Genomic DNA, 26643 nt, shown 5'->3' on the forward strand with positions numbered 1-26643 from the left:
TCTAAACAAGTGGAAAAAGGCTTGCCACACTTATGGTGTGCAACACCTACTGAGATACATGAACTTCAGATCTCTGCCCATTCATGAATTAATCTATTCGTGCATTAGTGTGGAACTATGGGTTTTAGTGTTCATGGGCCAAGTTGTTCTACAAGTCATAGAGCTTCTCGAGTGAAACCACACCCTTGGGGATAAGGTTTCCTTTACTGTCATCAACTGTGTCTTGCAGAGACTGCTTGTGCATGTCTTCATCTATCACTACATCCTTAAAGATGTCAGCGTTGGCCATGAAATGTAGTATCTGTTCATCATCAAAATAAATAAAAATTAGTGATGTTGCTAGGGATAGATGGCTTATACAAAATTTCAACAAAAAATCTATCCCTAAGCAGTGTCATCCTAGCATTTTCATTTTTTGGAGCATCTACAACTGCATTACGCATTCTTGGTACAAAGATGATATTTAAAGCTTGGAAATTAGAGATAAGTTGCCATACCTCTTGTTGGTAACTCTTAAGATGAGGTGAAACACCGTGTATGGTGTTACGTACTCAATGTACCACAATATCTTAATCACCTACCACTTTCAGCATAGCAACGTTGAGGCTGAGGATTTTCTGTAAACCCAAAATGAGTGCTTCATATTCGGAAATATTGTTCATGCACTCGAAATCCAAGTGGCTTGAGACTAAGTTTTTCCTTTGCCTTGGGTCTATCAAAATACACTTGGATCTAAAGCCATCGTGTGTTTTAGATCCATCGAAATACAAGGTCCACAAGTCATATGTACAAGGACCGATTTCCATGCTAGTAATGCTAACACTACTGCTACTACTGTTACAATGTACTGTACAGGTTTCATTTCCATTAGTTGGGCAAGGAAGGAGGCCCAACTATGTATCTAGTGGGGTAGGGCTCGATTGTGCAAGGTAACGTCCCAACTGCATTTCCAGAAAGCAATTTCTAAACATAAGTTCTGCAAAAGCCCACTGTTCATGTTGGAAATTTAAGGGACTAAGGTTATGTTTCATATATATTTCTGACAACACCCGAATCTAGTTTTTTCTACCCTCGTACAAAATCCATAAGTGTGATCACTCTGTAGCAAAATATCCTTGCAACTTACTAGACCATGCTTTGCTGAGAAATAAGCCATATGCTTTCGAGATGTCCATGATCACAATGTTAGTGCACTGATGAACTCATCCGTCGAAAGATAACCAGATGATCACATCCCAGAGTTCACCAATGGCTGGTACACATGTTTGGTCAAGTTGGATCATTTGCGCAGTTGTACTGCTCCATTGCGCATTGATCTATGTAGCGATGGAGAGTGGTATGACATTAACTGATGTGCCAAAGTCAGCCAAGAAGTTGTGGACATTGAAGTTAAATATTTTGAATGATAAAAAAAATGTTGGGCAGAGTGAGTTTGCTTCTTCCATGCAAAGCGCATTCAACACAGATGTGAGTGATCTAAGAGACTTGCTTGGTCCCTTGCTGGAAAAGGCAACATTATCTGTGGAGGTTTTCCCCAGTGCGTGCAAAAGAATACCCCCTTTGACCCGTGAGCTTGGTTAACTCATAAAGAGAGATGTTCGCAAGGGTATTTTTCATATCTTCAGCAATATTGTAATCCAAAGCAGTAAGACTCACTGAGTTGTCCAGGGGAAGACTTGTGTTTGTACTATCTGGTGGAGTATTTTGGAGTTTATTGTTCATGGACGTATCCTTCACTATAGCTTTCTTCTCAGACTTCCTTTGTGATTTCTATGTTGGGGGGGCCGGTGGATTGACTATTTTGAGTAGTTGTTTAAATTTTCCTTTCTGTATATCAAACACAGTGGGAGCCCCTTAACTTCTCAAGTTGTATCAATTTTTCTTCTTTAGGGGCTCATTATCAGTGGTTGTTTTCTTCTGGGAAACATTAATACAGTGATACATGTTAATTACATGCCCATAACTTGGAGCTTCATAAGATGCAACATCCTCTTCTTCATTTTCATCCTCCATCTGAACTTGCTCACTGGATTTAAAATAATCATTCAACCTTGAAGCCATAGTGCTCATAACTCAGTTCCATTCTGGACAAGACTTCTCTGAATGTCATTCTTCATGGATCACGTAGTAGTTATCCTTCACAATTTGGTCCAGTTGGAACAAAACATTGAAGCTTTGTGTAGATTTATCTAGGTGGCTACTATTGCTACTTGATTTCACATTCTTCCTCTGTGCAAATCTGGGAGGCCTGCTGATCACAACTATCTTGGTTGTCTATTGCTTAAGTTCAACTACTTCGATTGTCAAGGAATTGAGGAGACGAGTAAGGGTCTGAATTTCACTTGCTTCCTTTTCCTTTAACTTACTCACAACAGTCTGAAACCTCCTGCCCGTGTCTTTGGATTCCTTAGCTGGTTCGTCATCTACAATGACTCCAATCACGTGCAAGTCTTTCTCCACATCAATTTCTTCTTGCAAATTTTCAAGAAATGTTTCTTTTGCAGCTCGCTTGACCAACTACGCAATACTGGTCGATAATGTATACGTGTAGTAGTCAACTGTGATGGAGTGGTGAGGCTTAGTTTCTGCAGTGAAGTTGTTCAAGATACGATTAAACCTCTGATTAAAATCCTTCACTTTTTCTTTTTGCTCCATCTTGAGACTACTCAACTCTTTTAACAACATGGAAGGGGTTTTGTCTTAAGAAAATTTCTCAAGGAAAATTCTCTTGAACATCCCCTAGTTCTGAATGGAGTTGATAGGAAGGCTATGGTACCATACAGCTGCTCTTCCATCCAAGGTACATGGAAACCGTCTACATGTGACATTGTCATAATGTACCTTGATTGTCTGCAGATGTAGGTAGAACATGTCTAGATGGTCTTCTGCCTTCACTATTCTGTCAGGGTCATACATTGTTAACAACTTCTCTGCGTGTCTCGGCATCTTGTGCAAGACACCTTAGAGTGCTAATGGGCCCTATGTCATCCATTCCATATTTTGATCAGCCATGTTGTCCTCTTCTTCGTCCTCCTCCTCTTCTTTTGAATCTGACGATTCAACCTCTGATTCTGACGATTCAACCTCTGAATCTTTTGATTCATCTCTGCCTCTACCTCCTCCACTGCCTTCCCCTCCGTTGCCTCCACCAAAACCTAAGCCTAAGATTAAGTTGTTAACTTATTCTCCTTCTAGGAAAATAGGAGGTTCCTCTTCGTTCTCAACAACTTCTGTCAGCTCTTCAAGAGTGGAAAGGATTACTTATTCAAAAAATAAGACTACCACTCCTGTGGGTGTAGTCGTTTTCTTCCTCTATGAAGAGGGGAGAGTGTGTACTTCTGGAATCAGTCCAACAACTTTAGAAAATTGACCAGTGATGGGATGGACAACATGAATGTGATGATATGAAATTTCCTGTTCTGGTCTAAGAGGCGAGGAGTAACCAACTTCATATTTTCATGTGGGAGAGAGGAAGTTCGTGTTACTACCCTGACAAGATGATGGATAAATGGGGTTGCGAGGAAATTGAGCCATAAACTACTGTGACGTTCCTTCTAGCGCCAAAAATTTTTATGGTGCTGATCCCACCAACATTCATAGGATCTCCCCAGTATGAAGTCCCAACTAAAACTTACACCATTTGGTGCAGGAGTCCCATCTGGTACGATGACCTGAGTGCCATTATCTTAGAGATTTTCCTTAGCTCTTGTTGTTCAACACCTGAGAGTTTTATGCTTGTAACTTCAAGAAAGCAAGGTGAGTATGCTTGGTGAGTGTGTAATGTAACTTTGTGTCTTGGTTCTCTTACTATAAGGGAGAGAGTAAAAGTGAGCCTCTAGATGAGAGGTAGTAGTACCACCCAGGGAGGGACACACGCGAAAACAACAAGGGTCTATCCAAAATCCATTAGAATAGTCCATAATGGATGCGACAGTCATTAAAACCAAAGTACAAGGGGAAAAACGTACACTGTCCAGCAAAATAGTCCACAAGGGGGTGATGGTCATTATAACCAAGAAAACACAAGGATGGTCTGTATAATTTCTAGCAGAGTAGTCCAAATGGATGAGACAACAATGATAAAAAATACAACACATCTTCAACAATGTAAGTACTAAAATAACCGAAGTAGTTCAACTATCTTAGTACATGTTAAGAAAACATGCATTACAAATGTTTAAAAAATAGTCTTACAAACATATACAAAACATGCGTGAAAACGTGTTGCCCTGAGACAGGCTTCTGAATTAAGAAAAAGTTCCAAGACACATCTGTACACCATACATCACTAGCCCCAGTAGTGGGACATTAGAGCCACTCCTCGCTCCTCAAAGAACAAACTACAGACTCTCAAGGCTATGTGGGAGGAGCCAAGGTGAAAATTCCTTTGCTCATACAATGAGGGGGTATATATATCCAAGGGGGATAATTGACCCTTGTGATTCTTTGACTTCCCTCATGATTGTTTGAATTCCTATGACTTTTCAATTGACATGACTCTTCAACTTCATATGTGTGTCTCTTGGAATTTCACATTACATTACATTTGATTACAAGTATGGCCCATAGTAGTGATGTGGTTGAGACAACTCATGACACAACTCGACATGACACTGCTGACATGTACTGGCTAACTGTGGTGTCTGTGTCAAGATGTTATGCTGTTGAGTGATGGGTGTGCTCTTGGTGTATCATATCTTCACCTCTACATGGAAAAGTGTGTGGGGTCTTCAATGGTATTGGTCTTTGCTTGATGGTGAACGTGTATGTGTCCCTTTTTCCTGCTACTCGATGTGCTTCATACATTTGTTCAACTCCAAGCAAGTCTTCTAGCATGTGCTCCTTATTTATCCCATTCGTTTTCGTGCCATGTTTCATCAATTTACCCGTTCTTGCAATCACTCATGACAAGACGACATCAAATCCAAAAATCTCCTAGTCTAGCATGATGCATTGTTTTCCGTTTTGGGTGCATGTGATCGGGAGAGAGGAGAAGGCACTGAAACTACACAAAGCACAACTCAAGCTGGGATGAGAGGCTCCAAAGCAATTTCAGGAAAAAATGCACAAATTTCATTGGGAGGTAGATTTGTGCAATCTGAGACAACAGTGACAACTACAAGGTAGAACCCAGTTGGGAAGGATTGTGCAGTTCCTCGGAGGAAGACAAGGTAGGGTGTCGAGAGGAATTGCTGGGAAATTCTGCACATTTTTTAGGATGAGGACTGTGTAGTTCATCCAAGGGTCCAGTTGGGAATCTACGCAGTTTCTCTAAGGAAGATAGAGCGGGAAGCAGGAGGCACTGGTAGACATTTATGCACAGTTTTCCATAGAAAGGCTGGATCGGGCTACGGGGAGCTGTTGGTCATAACTGCGCATTTCTGAGAGACAATGTCGAACAGCTAGTTGTTGTGTAGTTTTCGAGATGAGTGCGGAGCAGGGGAACTGAGAGCTAAGACTACGCAGTGCAACTCAGTTGGGTTCCGGTTGAAGGAGGGTTGTCTGGTCGAAATATTTTCAGGAAAAATGACTAAGTGTGAGAGCAAGTGAACTTGTGCATACATGACATTGTGATCACACACTTAGGATGACTCGATGACAAGACACCTCGAACCAACAAGACAAACATGTGCTCAGTGAGGTTGACTTAAAGGTTAAGAGTGAAAAGTGTGACACTTGAGATAGTTCTTCGAACGACCGTGATGACACGTACGCGACAATGCTTGTAACTTTGTGTGTGAGTACGACCGATGTTCATAGAGTGAAAACAAATCATGAAAATAAAGAAAAACCTTCAAATTTTCCAGAACAAGATCGCAAGCATGACATAACAATCAACACGCCAAAATATGACCAGTGGTTGATCAAGCAAAAAGGTTGTAAAGACTCGACAAGAACTCATGGAATGAGCCCAAGTGTTTGCAACTATCAGGGGAAAAACCAAGGAAGGCTATGAAATTTGGATGCAGGCCAAAATTTTGGAGGGTGTTGCAGCCGCTATAACATAACCCTTTTGATTTTCTTCTTCACTTAAGAATAAATATGAAAAAAAAGCCGCTTAATTTTTCTTTTTTGGGTCACACCCTCAAATATCTTTACTCAAATGAGTTTATTTTCTAATGTATACAACCCATTAAACTTAGAAATGGATATTTCCTTTGTATTCAGATAAGTCTATTTTCTAACATCTAGAGCCCATTAAACTTAGAAATGGATCTTTCATTTCCAAACATTCAATTCAATTTTTCTTTCGGATATTTGGAGCTTGATCCTAAGAATTTCCAAGGCCTTCTCAACTATGAGTGCATCAAAGTGTCCCTTTATTTGTTCATGTTTAACACTAATTCTTGTTGAGGATTGAATCTTAGGATGGTACTAGAGGAATGGCCAATAAATATTTATTTGAATGTCAACACTAGCCATGAATTTGGTTGACTAATCTTCGCTACTCTCCCATAGAGATACTGCTAGAGACTTTCTATGCCTTTAACATGGAAGGATCGAGGTTCAATACATGTATGATGGCATGATGGTCTTCATGGGACAAATAAATTTCATATGATAAGATTCTCACAAAGATTTTTTTAATGCGAGGTAGTTCTTTTTTCATGCATTCTGTATGTGGACCAAACCTTGGTGCAAGAATGAAGTTGAATAGCTATGGTTGGAACCTTATTTTTTAATCCTTAAGATTCTGGTCATAATTGAAATTATTAGCATATGATTTGAAATGTGACAAAAGGGTAGTATTGTATCCAATTATGTGTACATGGGTCATGTTTGAACCTTAAGGGTTGAAGACCTCATGGAAATTGAATTTTCATGACCATGTTGAATCCCAACCTAGTTTTATATAGTGGAAAACTAGAAAAAACATTTTGTAGTGAGGTAATGAAAAAAAAATTTATGGGGTTGAAATTTCTCACAGAAATTGAGTCCTCATGAGCATGTTGAATCCCAACATTTATTTATATAGTGGAAAACTATGAAACTATTTTGTAGTGAGATACACAAAAAAATAAATCTTCTTGAAAGACTAAAAGGATAACCCTTGTAGGAAAAGAAGATTCAGACTTGGGTCTTTCATACACTAATGTTATGTTCTCAAAAGACCAGAAAGATAACCCTTGGAAGACAAGAAGATTCAAACTTGAGTCTCTCATGCACTAATGTCTTGTTGACGGTGTTGGACCAGCCAACATGTTAGGGGATCTCCCCATAAAAAGTCCCAATTAGACCTCAAATCGTTTGGTATAAGAGTCCCAACAGTGGGTCATACAGTATCACGTTGACCGTGGTTTCGCATAGAGGCAAGTAAGATGTCCCTGTTGGTAGCAAGGGTGTGACAATAGCGACAAGTCAAGGAAGGTGAATGAACACTAACAGTTCTAACACACGAAAAGTGGGGTGAGTACACCCCTTGGAAACCTGTGATGGCATGCGGCTTGGAAGGGAACACGCGAGCGAAGATGCATCACAAACTGGAAAGAAAGTTAGTGAGCAATCCAAAGTGATGGTTAAACCAATTAGCACATTTCAGTAAGATTGATACATACTTATACAAAATAGTCCATACATGCATTCATAAGCAAACAAATACATATATCATTTAGAGTAAACAAGATAGTTGGAATACAATACGACATATGCATGAAACATGATGGCTCTGTTATATTAAGAAGTGTAAGTTCCAGTCATACAATACATCCATGTCCAACCACTAGTTCTGATAGCGGAACATTATAGTAACAACTTCCTGCTCCTCCAAAGAGATATACTAGCTCTGCATAGTGGAGAAGCTAAGGCTTGTTACAATACTATCTAAGCTCTCTCTAAGATACTCCTATCAGAAGCTTGGCTGACCAAAAGCCTTTACAACGAGTTATGAGGGAAGATTTATAGAAAAGGGTGGGGTGACCCTTGACATCCCCCTTTGTGACTGTTCATCTACCCTCATGACTCTTCAACTACTCTATGACTGTTACTTTCAACTATCGACACTTGAAATTCAACTTGACAAGACGTTACATACAATCTGCACATGTACCCATGTGAGACAAAATGGTTTGAGAAAACCATGCAAGACATCACTGACACTTAGACCATTGTCGTTTGACCAACTCTTTGAAATCCTTGTGATGGTTGATGGTAGAAAACTGATGCCAATCTTGGTCGTCCGTGACGGTGTTTGTGCACTCAATGGTGACACCCTACTGAAAGCAAGCTCTTGCCTCCATTGCATCTGGGTACACTAATATGGCCCCTCTTTCCAACTCATTTGATATCATGTGCATCATTTTCTTGACTATGGCTGAAAAAACAACATACTGATGTACAGTGTCTGCGTTGATCTCCAAGCATGTGTTGGTAGCCATGTGCATCAACTTGTCGGAATACATGTTTAGCTCCATTCAGACTTACTTCTTGTATTCGCCTCGATGACTGTGCCAAATGGGTGGGATCGCATGCATGTGCACAATGGCATGCATGCTGTTGAATTCCCTTGCATGCGATCAAAAACACTGCTCACCTTGGCTGCTTCATGCTAGTTGCTGGGATGGATTTATAACTTGTGTGGGCACAATTTGCTCTGTCTGTGTATGTTGCACCCTTGTTATACCTGTTCCTACTACAACTCATTCTATTGTCTGTGCAGCTCCTATTCTTCATGGAGTTGTCACTTGAGCACTTGCAACTCCTTCTCCATTTATCTCTCTACCTTCATGCGATCTTCGTGTCGCGCCATTACCTCATCGCTTCAATCTCCAAATATGCTTTCATCATGAGTGGATTTGCTTTGAACTTGCAACTTTGCTCCGCCTCTATGCTATAAAAAAACTTCCTCTTGCACCTTTTGCATGTGGGTGTGCAGCCTTCTGCTGCTGTTGATGGTGTTGCTCGCTGTGATGCTACTGCCATCTTATCTTGATGTCCTTGTCTATGAACAACTTGATGTGTTCATTGGTAGGCAAGTTCATAGACACTTTCTTGGCTACAACCACTGTTGTGCTCTCAATGGTGTCCTTTGACTCTGCTCTCCTGAAGGCCATTGTACTTGTGCTTCTGCGAGACAGACGAACATCTATGATGCCTGAAGACATAGCAACACTCATGGAAAGAAATTTGTCAGTCGAAAACCAAAACAAACTTGAACTAAAACTTAAACAGTGCTTCTACAAGCTAACATACATAAAAATGACAACAAGTGCTCATTGAAATCAAGAAGACAACACTCACACAAGGTGAAACACAAAAAGCGACAAACGTCGCGCAAGACATGAACATCAGGCTTACCCCAAAAAAATTGGGCTGAATGTGCCAACGACTCCTAGATTGGGATGTCAAAGCTGCAAGATCAATGTGTGGAAAGAGCTTTGCAGCATCTAGTTCATAAGTCTTGATAGAATCGAGGTTATGATGCGCATGCCACAAATCTAGGAAAAGCAACACTTGGTAGGAGGTTTCTGAAATGATCCTTGGATGTAATCTACAACTGCTAAAAATATATCCCTGAATCAAGGGATACCTTTGCATGTTGCCTTGGGAAAAGCAGTCCATGCATGCAAATCTAGTTTGCTTGGTCTCGGAGGGAATCGATCAACCTAAAGGAACATGCATCGGTTTGTGAGCCTGGGATCAAAATCTGCAGAGTTTCTGGGCTGAGAAAAGATGGTTGTCGCAGAGGGATTACACAATTTCTAGGAGGAACAGGTTACTATCTCCCAGTATTTTGCAATTTCTGGGCTGAGTAGCTGTCTTGGGTCAGACATCGCAATTTTCTCAAGGAAGCCTGTTTGACTGTATCTCACAATTTTTGAGCAAAGCAGCTATGCTGGGTTAGACCTCGCAATTTTCTCAAGGAAGCATATCTGATTGTATCTCACAATTCTTGAGTTGAGTAGTTGTCTTGGGTCAGACCTCGTACTTTTCTCAAGGAAGCATGTCTGACTGTATCTTGCAATTTCTGAGTCGAGCAGGCTATTTGGCTAGATTTGCGCAATTTATGCTAGCTGTTGGGCTACTTGTCCTAGAGGGATTGCACAATTTCTAGGAGAAGTAGGTGACTACTGCCCAGAATTTCACAATTTCTGGGTTGAGTAGTTGTGCTTGGATGAATTGCGCAATTTTTGAGAGGAAGACTGTTAGGAAGAATTGTGAAATTCTAGAGCCCAGTTGGGTATCCAGCTGGGTTTGTGAAATTTCTGGAGGGAAGGATGTTTCCCCTCCAGAATTTCGCAATTCCCAGAGGGAGCTTCTCAACCAGAAACTAACACTAAGTCCGAAAAGAAGCCTGTGAAGGGGGTGGAACAAACTTGCATGCACTGGCCGACAAGACTCTATGAAACAACTAAACCTGATGTGCTTGACAGTGCAAGACATGCTGCTGAGGATGGTCGGTAGGGAGGCTCTAAGTCAAAGCTAAGGAAAAATTTTGGAGGGTTCTTGTAGCCGCTACAACACTTGGTGACACACTGGTAGAACTCCATCTCTCTTAATGGACCTTGTTCATGAAAAGCAAGTCTAACACCTCCGGAAGTATTGTTCAGTTCTCTGGCTGTCTTGGTTTCCACACTTGCTTGATTGTAAGATGTAGCATCTGTCAAGCTCTTGGTCAGTCAACACACATCCCAAGCCAAGCCAACATAGTTTTTTTGATATGGGTTTAGGGGTATATTGGTGCACAAGAAGTATAGTATTCAGAGTCTTATTTTCATCTCTGGTGTTGCTCTGTTGCCAGCAGGCCTGGACAGTCCCCCAACGGAGTCACGCAGGAACACAAGCATGGCTCTGATGCCAGTGAACCTGGCCAGTACCCTGGCAGAGTTACTTGCGTCACCTCTCTATGCCAGAATCCTTTCTCTTCTTTCGCCTTATTCATTTTTCATTTTTTCGAAATTTTTTCACCTTTTCACTTTTTTTTTTGAAATTTTTCATTTTCATAACTGTGCATAGCACTTATTCATTTCGGAGGCGTAAGAGGGATCCTCACTTATTGAAATATGGAGAGGTTGTTCCTTTAGAGAGGTAGTTTATAGATAGCTCTGATGTGCTTGTTAAGGTTTTCCCCCTCACCTTACTCTTCTTGATTGAACTAACAAGGATTAACCCAAAAACAACTAACTAGAGTAGGTGATACTAGTTAGCATGCAAGCGTTGTGTCTTCACCAAGGTTCTCTTCAAACAATACGTATTTTCCATTGATGTATCATGGATTGAAGAGAACAAGTTCTTAAATAAGAGAGCGGCCAACAGAATACCAAATGTTGATAGCTATACAATTCCTCTTGTACTTTACCCAGCTTATTTCAAGAGTCGTGGACGGTCCATGTGAAACAAACTTATAGACAATAACAAGCAAACAAACCAAAGAGTAAAGAAAGAAGGAGAAGAAAATGTGAAAGCAAAGCGGGTAAGGAAACCAACAATCAAGAAAACAACACACAAAGAAAGAAGCAAACACGCATGCAAGCAAACAACTTAGAAAGAAAACACTACTCCTACTCCTAAGCTAACAGTGCATGGGTAATCTCATGTGAAGTGATACTTCCAGTGTAGCCACTGGCGCATTGGTTGACCCATGTCATTGAAGGCATGGTTCTCGAGCAACACAGCTGTGTGAACCAGAAGATGTGAAAGATACATCAATGAAGACAGACACACTCCGAGATTACAAGCGTCCACAGAACAAAAATGAGTGAAAGTGCATGACATGTAGTCGATGGACATACCATTATGTTGTGTGACACTACGTACAGATGTTAAGCATACACACATATTCTTGACTGTGACATGCAAGCACACGTGAGGAAGGTGTACCACTTACGTTGCGCAAGTGTGCTTTCTGAGTAAGAGTCATCCAATGCATGAACGATAGGATCATGTAGTTCGAGTGGAGGAAGTGAAATATGAGTGTTGGATTGTTCTTCAATGTATATAGATGAGTGATGAGGTGCCTTGGGTGTTTGAACAATTTCCTGATCAGAAGTGAAACTAACCTCAGGACAGCGAGGGCCTGACATAACCATCAGCTCGGGCTGAAGTGCCTCGATAGTCTGGGGGGTTTCAACTTCATTTACAGATGGATCATTGTAGACTAGTGGCTTAGATAAATTATCAACGAGTGAATAAACATCGTGATCGGATGTTGAGGTAAAGAGATCACGTCAACCAAGTTTAGAAAATTCAGGATGTTGGTCGACATCCTTATGATTCAATGAATTGCACAGAGGGGTAGATGAGAAGAAATAATGTTCATCCTCTGTGTTTCTGGAAAAGATAGATGAAAAATCAAGTGGATGTTCAAAGAAAGATTTGTCCTCTCCATTGTCAGATGATGGAATGACATTCGATGTGTCTTGCAAATGATCAACAATGGGTGCGTCAGTGGATGGAGATACACATGAAAAATCCGGGATCGCAGGATCACTGAGGAGGTCAGGAAAAAACGGAGGATGTACAAACAGACAGGGATGGTCCTCTACTGTCTGTGGATGTTCAAGCTCCCAGTCACACTCTTCATGAATGCCAGCACACTTTGGTTGTTCAACACAAACTCCGTCGATAGATCGATCCTTGTTCAAAACAAGTTTAGAGTCTGGAATGGAAGAACACAAGATAGTGCAATCCGGAGGATGACCAGAATACGAGGATGGAGATTTAGGTACAAAATACATGTTACGAGGTATGGGACTCACAAGCAAGTCTACACAAAAATCGGAGGGAGCGATTTTGGGAGGACATGACGGTTCAACAAATGTGTGTGCATATTGTCCCACATCACTCTACGATGGTGGAGCTATTTGATAAGGGGACAATGGACAGACACTTGTGCCAGCCACCGTGTCTGTTTGTGATTGTGCAACTCCATCACCAAAGTATGCTGAGCAGGGTTTGAGCTTGAACTTATTCTTGGGATTGACATATTGGATAAGGAAATATTCAAATATGTCCATCAGATACTAAAATTTCATCTGAATTTTTGGGGCTTCAAATTGCAAAACACGAAAGTGCTACCAAAAATCATCATGTGATTCACGCAGGGCCTTCCATTGTTGTAACAATCTTTGGTCAATATGTTCTGGATCAAAATGATGGAAATTATCTTCAATGAGATCACAAAAATGCTCAAGTGAGTGCACGCTATTAGCCGGAGGCTGCAAAGACACAGTAGTGGGGATTAGCGAAGTGTGTATGTAAGCAAAATGCTGGCTTGTTCAACAGAACATCCATCATCCTCATCAAGCATGGCAAGGAAGTCATGTAAGAACATAGGCTAGGCCACTTCGCCTTCACCAATATACGTGTATTCGGACAAGAGATCAAAGAACTCCCTCAGGATGTGGAGAGGTTCAGCATGCAAAGGACATTATGGAGGGATGAGTGTAACAACATCCATGATAGATGTGCAAAGGTTCAAAACAGGATGAGAGGACACAACTTATCATCTGACCCTCATTCTAGTGCCAAAAATGTTGACGGTGCTAGACTTGCCAACATGTGAGGGGATCTCCTTGATAAGAAATCCCGATTAGACCTTAGAACATTTGGTGTAGGAGTCCCAACAGTGGGCCATACGGTATCGCCTTGACCACAGTTTCGCACAAAGGAAAGTAAGATGTCCCTGTTGGTAGAAAGGGTGTGACAACTACAACGAGTCAAGGAAAGTGCATGAACTGTTCTAACACACGGAAAGTGGGGTGAGTGCGCCCCTTGGAAACCTGTGATAGCACGCGGCTTGGAAGGGAACACACGAGTGAAGATGCATCACAAATTGGAAAGAAAGTTAGCGAGCAATCCAAAGTGATGGTTAAACCAATCAACACATTTTAGTAAGATTCATACATACTTATATAGAATAGTCCATACATGCATGCATAAGAAAACATATACATATATCATTTAGAGTAAACAAGATAGTTGGAATACAATACGACATATGCATGAAACATGATGGCTCTGTTATATTAAGAAGTGTAAGTTCCAGTCATACAATACATCCATGTCCAACCACTAGTTCTGATAGTGAAACGTTACAGTCACAACCACTTACTCCTCCAAAGAGATATACTAGCTCTGCACAGTGGAGAAACCAAGGCTCATTATAATACTATCCAAGATCTATCTAAGATACTCCTATCGGAAGCTTAGCTGACCAAAAGCCTTTACAACAAGTTATGAGGGACTATTTATAGCAAAGGGTGGGGTGACCCTTGACATCCCCCTTTGTGACCATTCATATACCCTCATGACTCTTAAACTACTCTATGACTGTTACATTCAACTATTGACACTTGAACTTCCACTTGAAAAGATGTTACATACAATCTGAATATGTACCCATGTGAGACAAAATGGCTTGAGAAATCCATGCAAGACATCATTGACACTTGGACCGTTGTGGTGAGACCAACTCTTTGACATCGTTGTGATGGTCGATTGTGGTGAATTGATGCCAAGCTTAGTCATCCATGACGGTGACCGTGTGCTCAATAGTGACACCCTACTGAAAGCAAACTCTTGCCTCTTTTGCATCTGGGTACACTGATATGGCCCCTCTGTCCAACTCATTTAATAGCATGTGCATCATCATCTTGAGTGTAGCTAGAATAGAAACATCTTGATGCATGGTGTTTGCGTGATCTCCAAGCATGTGTTGGTGGCCATGTGCGTCAACTTGTCGAAATACATGTTCAGCTCCAGTCATACTTGCTTCTTGTCTTCGCCTTGGTGAGTGTGCCAAATGGGTGGGATCGCATGCATGCACATAATGACATGCATGCTGCTGAATTCCCTTACATGTGATCAACAACACTACTCTCCTTGTCTGCTCCGTGCCAGCTTCTGGGATGGATTTATAACTTGTGTGGGTGCAATTTCCTCTGTTTGTGTATGTTGTGCCCTTGTTGTACCTGTTCCTACTACAACTCATTCTATTGTCTATGCAGCTCTAGTTCTTCCTCGAGTTGCCACTTAAGCACCTACAACTCCTCCATTTCTTTCTCTTCCTTCCTGCAATATTCATGTCACGTCGTCACCTCATAGCTTCAATCTCCAAAGTTTCTTTTGTCATGAGTGCATTTGCTTTGAACTTGCAGCTTTGCTCCGCCTGTATGTTGTCAACAACCTTCCTTTTTCACTTTCCACATGCGAGTGTGCTGTCTTATGCTACTGCTGATGGTGCTTCTTGATGTGATGCTACTACCATCTTATCTTGATGTCCTTGTCTGCGAACAACTTGATGTCTTCATTGGTAGGTAAGATGATAAACACTTGCTTCGCTACAACCCCCATTGCGCTCTCAACGGTGTCTTTTGACTCTGCTCTCCTTAAGGTCATTGTACTCGTGCTTCTGAGAGACAGACGAACACCTATGATGCCTGGACTTATAGCAACACTCATGGCAAGCAATCTGTCAGTCAAAAACCAAAACAAACTTGAGGATTGAATTGCAACATACATGTGTGTTTGATCGTGAAGATTGCCCAATTTTCATTGGGAGGATGGGAGACTGACTACCAAATATGCACAAGGCACATTCTGGGATGTCGGGAGGTTGAATGAATGCTGGAACTGCATAATGCACAGTCCATCTTGGCCTGCTGAGGACTGAAACATCGCAATGCACAATTTCAGTCAGCAGTGACATGCAACCAGCAAACTGCATTGCATAGTTTCTGGGGCCAACAAGACACTGCCTCCAAGAATTGCGCAATGAAAGCCTGGAGGTTAGTGCTGAGCTAGATGCACAATTTTTGGAGGCAAGGCAGAGCCTTCGCTTCTGGAAATGCATAGTGCTAGCTGGGAAAGGCACGGTCCGGTCCAAGGTAGCCCAAACCAGCTGACGGGCGACTAAAAACATGAGAAGTTTGAATGCATGATGAGATGGGTGCAAACAAGAGTGAGTGATCATACATGCAAACACCAGGGGCAAGATTCAATAAATGGGAAAGCATGCACGACCATCCATGCAAAAACAATGTCATGCATGCGACAACAGTGAGATATGAATGAAAACTAAAATGGTACTTTTACAAGCTAACATACATCAAAACGAAAAAAATCTATCACTGAAATCAAGCAGACAACACTCACACAAGGCGAAACACAAAAAGCGACATAAACGCTGCACAAGACATGAAAATCGAGCTTACCCCGAAACAACTGGGCTGAATGTGCTGATGACTCCTAGATGCAATGTGTGATGTCAGATCTGCAAGATCGATTTGAGGAAATAGCCCTGCAGCACCCGGTTTAGAAGTTTTCATAGAATCGAGGTTATAATGCGCATGCCACAAATATAGGAAAAGAAACACTTGGCGGGAGGTTTCTTAAATGATCCTTGCATGTAACCTCCAGTTGCTAAAAATAGATCCCTGAATCAAGGGATGCCTTTGCATGCTGCCTTGGGAAAAGTTGTCCATGCATGCAAATTAGTTTTGCTCGGTCTCGAAGGGAACTTTCAACCTGAAGGCACATGCATCGGTTTGCAAGCCTAGATCAAAATCTGCGTAGTTTCTAGGCTAGGCAGAGAGGTTGTCTGAGAGAGATTGCACAATTTCTGGGAGGAACAGGTGACTGTCTCCTAGGATTGCATAATTTCTGGGCCGAGCAAGTGTCCTCAGTCAGACCTCCAATTTTCTCAAGGAAGCCTGTCTGAATGTATCTCGCAATTTCTGATTTGAGAAACTGTCCTGGATCAGACCTTGCAATTTTCTCAAGGAAGTTTGTCTGACTGTATCTCGCAATCTACGAGCCGAGTAGGCTACCTGGCTAGATTTGCGCAATTTCTGCTACTTGGTGAGTTGGTTGTCCTAGAGGCATTGCACAATTTCTGGTAGTAACAGGTGACTGTTGCCCAAAATTTCGTAATTTCTGGGCTAAGCAGTTGGCCTGGGATGAATTGTGCAATTTTTTAAAGGAAGACTGTTAGGAAGAATTGCGCAATTCTGAGCCCAACTGGGTGTCCAGTCGGGTTGCGCAATTTCTGGAGGGAAGGCTAGTTCTGCTCCAAAATTGTGCAATTCCCAGAGGGAGCTACTCAATTAGAAACTGACACTAAGTCCAGAAAGCAACCTGTGAAGGGGGTGGAACAAACTTGCATGCACAGTCTGACAAGACTCTTTGAAACAACTGAAGTTGATATGCTTGACAGTGCAAGACATGTTGCTGAGGATGGTCGATATGGCGGCTCCAAAACGGAGCGAAGGCAAAATTTTGGAGGGTGGTTGTAGCCGCTACAACATGTCTTGATAAACCTTGGAAGACAAGAAGATTCAAACTCAAGTCTCTGATGCACCAATGTATAAACTTCCACTTAATATCCAAGAAATCAATATCAAATAGTTGTAAATAGGGTTTTTGTTTTATTGAGAAATTAAAGGCCATATGCAACAAAACCCAACCCACTCAAGTTCAAACATAAAATGGGGTGGGTTAAAGTTGTACACGTATTATGAAATACCTTCTATAGTAATAAATAGTTTGTAAAAGAAAGTCCCTACATGATTTTTGTAATAGGTTAAATATGGTGATTAGTTTCTTTAGTTCCTTGAAATGAAAATGGAAATAAAAAGATGATAAATTCATATAATTGATTTCTTGAATTACAAATTCCACAAAATATTTATAAGTTTTCTTATTTATAATAATCTACATATTATGTTAAATTTATATAGTAAATTAAATTAAATAATTATCAATGTCTATATCTTAAATATTATAATGTGTAAAATAAAATATTATATCAAATACACACTATATAAATTAAGTTAAATAATTATAAATATCTATATCTTAATTATTATAAATCGTAAAAATAAAATATTGCATCAAATACACACTATCCAAAACATAAAACATTTTGATTTGGACTTTTGGTAGATACCTGAAATCTTCCAAATAATCTTCCAAATAACCTTATACTATAAATACATATTTTTTCCCAATATTCTTTATCATATGCATTTCATCTTCAAACGAATTTTCAGATTCAATTATTCAACTAATTCATAGATAGACGATCACTCTTTAATTAAAAAAATAGAAGATTGGATTATGTTACTGATACTTGATTAGGAGCGTGTTTTGTATTATAATGTTAAAAAATATTGATTTATCTATTATACATGCTAACATCGTATGATTAAAATGATTCACTTACTCATATAATATATTCTTATTTTATAGAATTTTCAAAATATTATTTAAGAAATTATATATTAGTTGTACAAAATTTTAAAAATTATTTTTTTTTAAGTTTGACAAGATTATATTTTTATGTCTAATATATTATTTTGATTGGGGTAAGGAATTGAACTAGTGATTTCACATTAAGGAGAGTCTTAACAGAGCACCCGATCACCCTCTATCCAAGACTCCATGGACAATAAAAAATTATTTTATTTTAAAATTAAGAAAATTAGAATAAAAACAAAAAAACGATGGAAATAAATAATGAACATAATATTTGTGCATCAATATTCAATTCAAAACGAGTGGTATCTACCTGGTGGAATGACAAATTCACATCAAATTATTTAGGTCAATGTATTAAAAACTTACATATCCATAGATGTGTCACAAAAACCTTTTGAAATTTTATTTGATTATAAAATGTTAAGACCTCACATTTCCAATAATATTTACTTGATAGGAATTGTGTGGTACAATATTTTTACAAATAACTACTTTTTTTTGGTAAGTTTGGTAGGACTACATCTTTATCATGTCCAACTTCTCACCCCGATCAGGGGGGGTAACACAAGATTTGAACCCAAGGCTTCGGTTCGGTGAGACTTCATTTCCACGATAATTTCCAATTGAGCTACCCCAAACGGACTTTTACAAATAACAATAAATATATTTTGACACTCTTAATTTTTAAATTATATGATAAGTGTATTACATATGAACTACTAATTTTTATATGATATATAATATATTACAATATGAATTGAATTATATTAAAAACAAAATAAACTAGTCTTTAGAGTGAGTGTATGAATCGGGTAATTTTCATGATTTGATATGAGTTTTATCTATTTAACATGGGGTGGTATGGAACTTACTAAATGACTTTTTGTATGATTTAAGGTACAATTACAGCTACAAGGAAATCTAGTTTATTTATGGGAGGATGCTCATTTGATGGCTTTCCTTGCATGAGAGTTCAAACAATGACAATTCGTTATGCACTAAGCTCTTAGGGGTGTTCAAGAAAAAAATATGGCAATTAATGGGAGATCCATAAAATTTCATGACACATGATGGAGTGACGAAGTTAAAGAAAGGAGGGTGATGTTGTCTTTGTTGTTTTTTCATTCCATACAACCTTTTCTAGTGGGGACTTCTTGCATTCCATACAACCTTTTCTCATGGGAACTTTGAGGCTTTTACCTTATTATTATTTCTAATGAGTGTCGGTTTAGAAGGAAGGTATTGATAGTGCTGGACCCACCAACATGTTAGGGGATCTCATCGGTAAGAAGTCCCAACTAGACCTCAGACCGTTTGGAGTAGGAGTCCCAACAGTGGGTAGTAAAGCTATGCCTTGACTGCGATAATGCATAGAGGTAAGTAAAATATCTTTGTCGGAAGAAAATGTGTGACCTTTCAACGAGACAAGGGAGATGCATGGGGAGGTTATAACACATGGAGGGGAAAAGGATGTGTGCCCCTTATAAGCTTGGAATAGTACGCAACCTGAAAGGAACACATGCGTTGAATGACATCACAAGCTGGAAAGCAGAATAATCGACAATCCAAAGTGATGGGTAAAACCAACAACATGACTTCAATAAGATTCATACAATCATATACAAAATAGTTCATAGACCAATGCATAAGTTAAACAACATACATTGCTAAAGTAACTAGAATAATCGAACTACAATAACAACATATGCATGAAGATGTGTTGTCTCTGTTATATTATATAAAGTGAAAGTCCCATCCATACATACAACCATAACATCCACTAACCCCAATAGTGGAATGTTATAGTCAACATCGCCTGCTCCTCCAAAGAGATGTACTTACTCTACACTATGGAGAAGCTAAGGCTCGTCACAATACTCTCCAAGCCCTCTCTAAGAAATGCCTAGCAAAATCTTGGCTCCCAAAAGCCCATTCTATGAGTTATGAGGTTCTATATATAGAAAAGGGTGTGGTGACCCTTGACATTCCCCTTTAACTCTTGGACTACCCTCATGACTCTTAGCCTTCATTACATATAGCTCTTTACATTACATAATGACTATTTGCATTCCATTAATGACACTTGGAATTTCACTTTACATTACACTTGATTACAACAAGTATGACTCATAGTAGTGAGGTGGCCAAGACAACTCATGACACAACTCGACATGTCAGTGCTGACATATAGTGGACAACTGTGGTGACCATGTCAAGCTACTGCGTTGCTGCATGATAGATGTGTTCTTCAACGTAGTTTGTCTTCACCTGTACATAGTTTGGTGTTGTGGGGTCTCCAATGGTCTTGGTATTTGCAAGATGGTTCCATGCATGTACTCCTTTTGCTTGTTGCTCGATGTGCTTTGTACGTTTGCCCAGATGCAAGAAAGTCTTCTAGCATGTGCTTCTTCTTCATCCCATTCATCGTCTCACCATGTTCCATAAATGTACATGTTCATGTAATTCACTCATGAAGGGACAAAATCAAATCCAAAAACATCCTAGTCTAGCATGATGCATTGTTTTCCGTGTTCGGGTCCAGGTGACCGGGAGAGAGGACAGGACACTTAAACTGCGCAGAGCACAGCTCAGGCCGAGATGAGGGATTCTGGAGCTTAGTCTGCACTGTCGAGAAAAATAATGTAGTTATAATTGGGAGGAATAATAGGGTAGCGACAATCACCAATGTCGGCTATGAGATGAGACCTTGAAAGGGACAATTTCTGCATAGTTTCCAGAGCCTGGGAGGACAGAGCGGGGCTGCAGAGGAATTGCTGAGAAGTTCTGTGAACTTTCCAGGTGGAAGGAAGAGCAAGGCTGCTAGGCATTTTTGTACAATTTCTGAAGGAAAGACATAACGGGTCTGTAGAGGGACTGTTAGTCAGTTATGCGCAGTTCCTGGAAGGAAGACAAGGCAAAGTGAAGGGGAACTACTGCGTAGTTTTAAAGAGGAAGACAAGACATGCCACAAGGAGACCAGCTGAGAATTCTGCATAGTTTCCTGGGGAAATTCAGAGCAAGCCAGTAGAGGACCTGCCGAACAAGACAACTCCATTTCTGGAGACAGTGCAGAGCAAGGCAACTGAGGCCTTGCTAATCACTTCTGTGCAGTTTCTGAAGGCAATGCAGGGCAGGCAATAAGGGAAACATCTGGGCATGTCTACATAGTTTTGGAGAGCAGTGCAGTCCTAGTTCTCAGTGCATTGTAGGTTTCCAGCTGTCCAGAGGGAGGCTTGATAACTGATCTTGCAAGAAGTGTAGTTTGGATCAGGCTTGGAGGCAAATTCTATGCAATTCTGGGAGGAAGACAGGCTACTCACTCACAGGATTGTGTAGCACAGTTGGAACGGAGGATAACCTCAAGCACTGCGCAGTTCTAGGCAACAGAGTAGGGTCACTAAGGGTTGAGACTGTGCAGTGCATCTCAGTCAGGTTCGACTGAAGGAGGTTTTTCGGTTGAGCAGATTTTCAACAAAATGGCTAAGTGTCGAAATAAAGTGAGTTTGTGCCGACTGACATTGTGTTCATACACTTAGCATGTTTCAATGACGAGAAAACATAGACCAACAAGACAAAAAATGTGCTCAGTGAGGCTACCTTAAAGCTAAGAGTGACAAGTGTGACACTTGAGATAAACTTCAGACGACCGTGACGACACTTGTGCGACTGTGCTTACAACTTTGTGTGTGAGTGCGAATGATGTTCACAGAGTGAAGACAACTCATGCACACAAAGAAAAACCTTCAAAATCACCAAAACAAGATCACGAGCATGACAAAGCAGTCAATATTCTAAAAGACTACCGCTTGTCCAACAAGCGATAGGGAGCAAGACACATAGAGGAAACACATGGAATGACTTTTAGTGCTTGCAAACATGCATGTTATTGAAGACATAATGATATGACGTTAATCAATATTACTTCAAGCTACACTAAGAGATGTACTTCAAAATATGTACTTTACTTACCATACTTACCCTCTAGATGGTTATGCATCTGACGAAGTTTGCATGTGGTCCCGATCTCTTGTCATAACTTGGTTCCTTGGTCTTTCTCCTCAATTCTTTGAGAGTCATCTAGCATGTCATCTTTCCTTATGGTCCCTAAGAGATACATCTGCACAGTTTCATCGGGCAGTCACTGCTACCGGGATGAGGTCTTAGGAGGACACCTCTACACAGTTTCTGAATGCAAGGAAGATTAGATAACTAGGATAACACTGCGCAGTTTTGAGATGCAAGACACTGTTGTGGGATGGGTCCCGGGAGGACACATCTGCATAGTTTCAGGTTGCAAGACAGACTAGGTAGCTGAAGGAAAACACTGCACAGTTTTGGATGCCAAGGGAGGCTGGGGTCTTTGCGCATTGGACAGTTCTAGCAGACAAGGGAAAAATCTTGAAGGTTGTAGAAGCGAAGTGTGCAGTTCTAGAAAGTTGGATGAGGCTAGGCTGCTCAGGAAACTGGTTAAGTGTGAGGTCAGTGAAACTGATGTGAATCGTGATATAACTTGACTATGATCATACACTCAAACACTTAGTGATACAGCGTACATCATCCAGAACAAATAAAACATAATTTTCTTGATGCAACAATATTAGTGATAAGAGTGCATGAAGTGAGTTTGAAACATGTCTATGTGATGAGAATGCCCCATACACATAAAGATTTCCCCTTGAAGTAGAACAAACTTCCCTTTGCATGACAAATGATAATCCCCATGCCCAAGGATGGCACATGCTGTAGAAAGATGAGAACGTGAAAAACTCTTAAGATCAAGGAGGGGGCTTGAGATCATCAATTTACGAATAAGTGACCAAGGAATGATCGATCACAGGATCCACAGTAGGCTCTGAAATTTGCATTCGAGCCAAAAATTTGGAGGGAATGTTGTAGCCACTACAACATTGGCGACACACTGGCGTAACTCCAAATCTTTGTATGGACCTTGTCTCATGAAAGAGAGTCCAACTCTTTTGGAAGTATTGTTCGATCCTTTGATCGTCATGGCTTCCTCACTAGCTTGAGTGAAAGATGTAATCCCTACCATTCTCTTGATCAGCCAAGACACGTACCAAGACAAGTCAACTGATTTGTTTTGATTGGGGATGAGGGGTATCTTGATGCACAAGTAATATTACTGTCATAGTTTTAGTTTCATCTCTGGTGTTGCTCCGCTACTAACAGGCCTAGACAGTACCCCGACAGAGTCACGTAGGAACACAAGCATCGCTTCGCTGCTAGTGAGCCTGGTCAGTACCCCAGCGGAGTTACTTTCATCACCTCTCTGCACAAGAAGCCTTTCTATTCTTCTTCCTTATTTATTTTTCATCTTCATTTTATTTTTCATTTTTCAAAGCACTGTGCATATGAAATTGTTTATTTCAGAGGCGAAAGAGGGATCCTGACTTATTGAGAGAAAAATAGGTTGTCCCTTCAAAGAAATATGTTATATATACCTCTGACATACTTTTTAAGGTTTCCCCCCTCACGTTACTCTACTTGACTGAGCTGACAAGGGTTAACCCAAAAAAACGATTAGAGTAGGTGGTACTAGTTAACAGTGCAAGCGTTGTGTTTTCACCAAGACTCACTCTGAAAAGAACGTATTTTCCATTAGGGTATCATCGACTAAAGACAACAAGCTCTTCATAAAGAGAGAGGAAAACAGATAATCAAATGTTGATAGTTGTACAATTCCTCTTATATTTTTCCAACTTGTCTCAAGAGCCAAACATGGTTTCATGTGAAGCTAACCTATGGGTGCAAACAAGCAAACAAACAAGAAAGCAAAGGGAAAAATTAAAATGAAAGAAAAACAAGCATGCAAAGCAAAACATGCAATAAAAACAAACCAAGAAAGAAATCAAAGCAAAGAAAGAAAGAAAACACTACTCCTACTCCTACACTAAATAGTGCATGGGCCTACTCACGTGAAATGATATTTCTAATGCAACCACCGGCACATTGGTTGGCCCATGTTGGTGAAGGCATGGTTAACAAGAAAGATAAGCATGTAAACTAGAAAATAAAAAAGATAAGACAATAAATACCAATATGTTCGAAGTTTAAAAGTGTCCACAGAAAAGAAAAGAGTAAATGCACAAGACAAACATCCTACGGATGTACCAAGGTAGTGTAACGCCCAGTGCACAGACGATGAGCATGTACACTCTTTTGACTATGACAAATGAGAAAACATGAAAAATGAAGACAACTTACGTTTCACAAGAGTGCTCATTGTGTAAGACTCCTCCAATGCATGGGTGATAGGATCATGTGATGCTAGTGGAGAGAATGAAATCTGTGAACTAGATTGATCTTCAATGAAAATAAGATAATGATGAGGAGCCTGAGGTGTTTCAACAGATTTCTGATTGGAAGTGGAACTGACCTTAGGATAGCGAGGGCCTGACATAACCATCAGCGTAGGCTGAAGTGCCTCGACAACTTGAGGGGTTTCCACTTCATTAGCGGTTAGATCATCAAAGCCCAATGGCTTAGAAAGATCAACAACGAATGAATTAGCCTCGTGATCGAATGAATGAATAAAGAGATCACAAAAACCACGATTATAAAATTTGATAAGTTCACTGACATCCTCATGATCCGACGAATCATGAAAAGGGGTTGATGAGAAACAAGAATGTTCACCCTCTGCATTTATGGAAATAACAGATAAAAGATTGAATGGATTTTTAGAGAGAAATGTTTCCTCTCAACCATGCAATGATAGACTGACATCCAGTGTGTCCTGTGAATTATTAGAAGTAGAAACATCTGCGATGAGTTTTCACAAGGAAAATCAAAAGTGGCAGAATTGCAAGAGATGTCAGGATAGAGAGGATGAGGTGCAGATTGAAGGAAGTCATCCTTCGCCGTGAGTTCTTCTTTAGATTCTCGCACACACTCATCATGAATGGAAACACAGGTTGGCTGCACAACATCAACTCCATCGATAACTTGATCCTCGTGAACATAAGGTGTGGAGTTCGGAACGGGAGAACACAACACAGTACAATCTAGAGGATCAATGGAACCAGAATACAAAGGTTGAGAATATAAGACATCATGACAACCAATGGACTTGCAAACCACATTTGCGCAAATATCCAAAGCAAGTGGAGTGGTAGGATCTGAGAATTCAACAAATGTGCGCACACCTTCTCCCACCTCTCACTATGAAGCTAGAGCTACTTGATGGGAAGAGGATGGACGATCACTTGTGACAACAAGCTTGTCCATCTTAGATTTTGAAGCTCTAACACAGAGGGATGATGAGAGGGGTTCAAATGATTCTAAGATATGTAGATTCTCATATATGTGAAGAAAGATACTGAAATCTTTCATTGAGAAATTTCCAATCAATTTCATCTTAATGAATTTGAAATTAAAGATTATAAAAGCGTTTATGAAATTTCTAAATGGATACCTCAGGTGTTTTATGTAATTCCATTATTTTTTTATTGAGTTATTCATAGTCATAATGATGGAAAGCACGATCCAACTCTCCAACCAACTGATTAAGAGAGTGAATGGATGTTGCGGGAAATGTGACACATCATTGCAGTGGATTCCCTCGAAGCGTGAATGTGAACAACGAGCAGGCAATGTAATATTCATGGATTTCATTCCTTACACAGAAGGCTATGAAGGCAGCTATGTGTCTAAGCCAGGCTGCTCCGCCTTAACCATCATATGTGTTATGTGACAAGTCATTCTAGAAATCCTCTAATACTTCAAAATCCTCTCCATAAGAAAGACATTTCAGAGGATAAACTATAGCATAAGTCATGAAATATGTGAAGAGATTCAAAAGACACTTTGAGGACTCAACTTTTCATTTGGCCCTCCTTCTAGCACCATAAATGTTGATGGTGTTGGAACTACCAACATGTCAGGGGATCTCCCCAGTAAGAAGTCCCAACTAGAACTCAGACCATTTGGAGTAAGAGTCCAAGCAGTGGGTAGTAAAGCTATGCCTTGACTGCGATAGTGCACAGAGGTAAGAAAGATATATTTTTCGGAAGTAAGTGTGTGACCTTGCAGTGACTCAAGAGAGATGCATGGGGAGGTTCTAACACGTTGAGGAGAAAACGAAGTGTGCCCCTTAGAAGACATTAATAGTATGAAGCCTAAAAGGAATACACGATATGAATGACATGACAAGTTGGAAAGCAGAATAGTCGACAATCCAAAGTGATGGGTTAAACCTACAACACGACTTCAAAAATATTCATATAATTGTATACAAAATAGTTCATACACCAATGCGTAATTTAAACAACATACATTGCAAAAGTAACCAGAATAGTCAAACTACAATAATAACATATGCATGAAGACATGTTGGCTCTGTTATATTATATAAAGTGAAAGTTCCATCCATACATACAACCATGACAGCCACTAGCCCCAATAGTGGAACGTTACAGTCAACACCACCTG

The sequence above is a fragment of the Pinus tabuliformis genome, chromosome 9, assembly GCF_031772625.1.
Source record: "Pinus tabuliformis cultivar Carrire ecotype Pingquan chromosome 9, CPIR1, whole genome shotgun sequence".
Classification (NCBI taxonomy): domain Eukaryota; kingdom Viridiplantae; phylum Streptophyta; class Pinopsida; order Pinales; family Pinaceae; genus Pinus; species Pinus tabuliformis.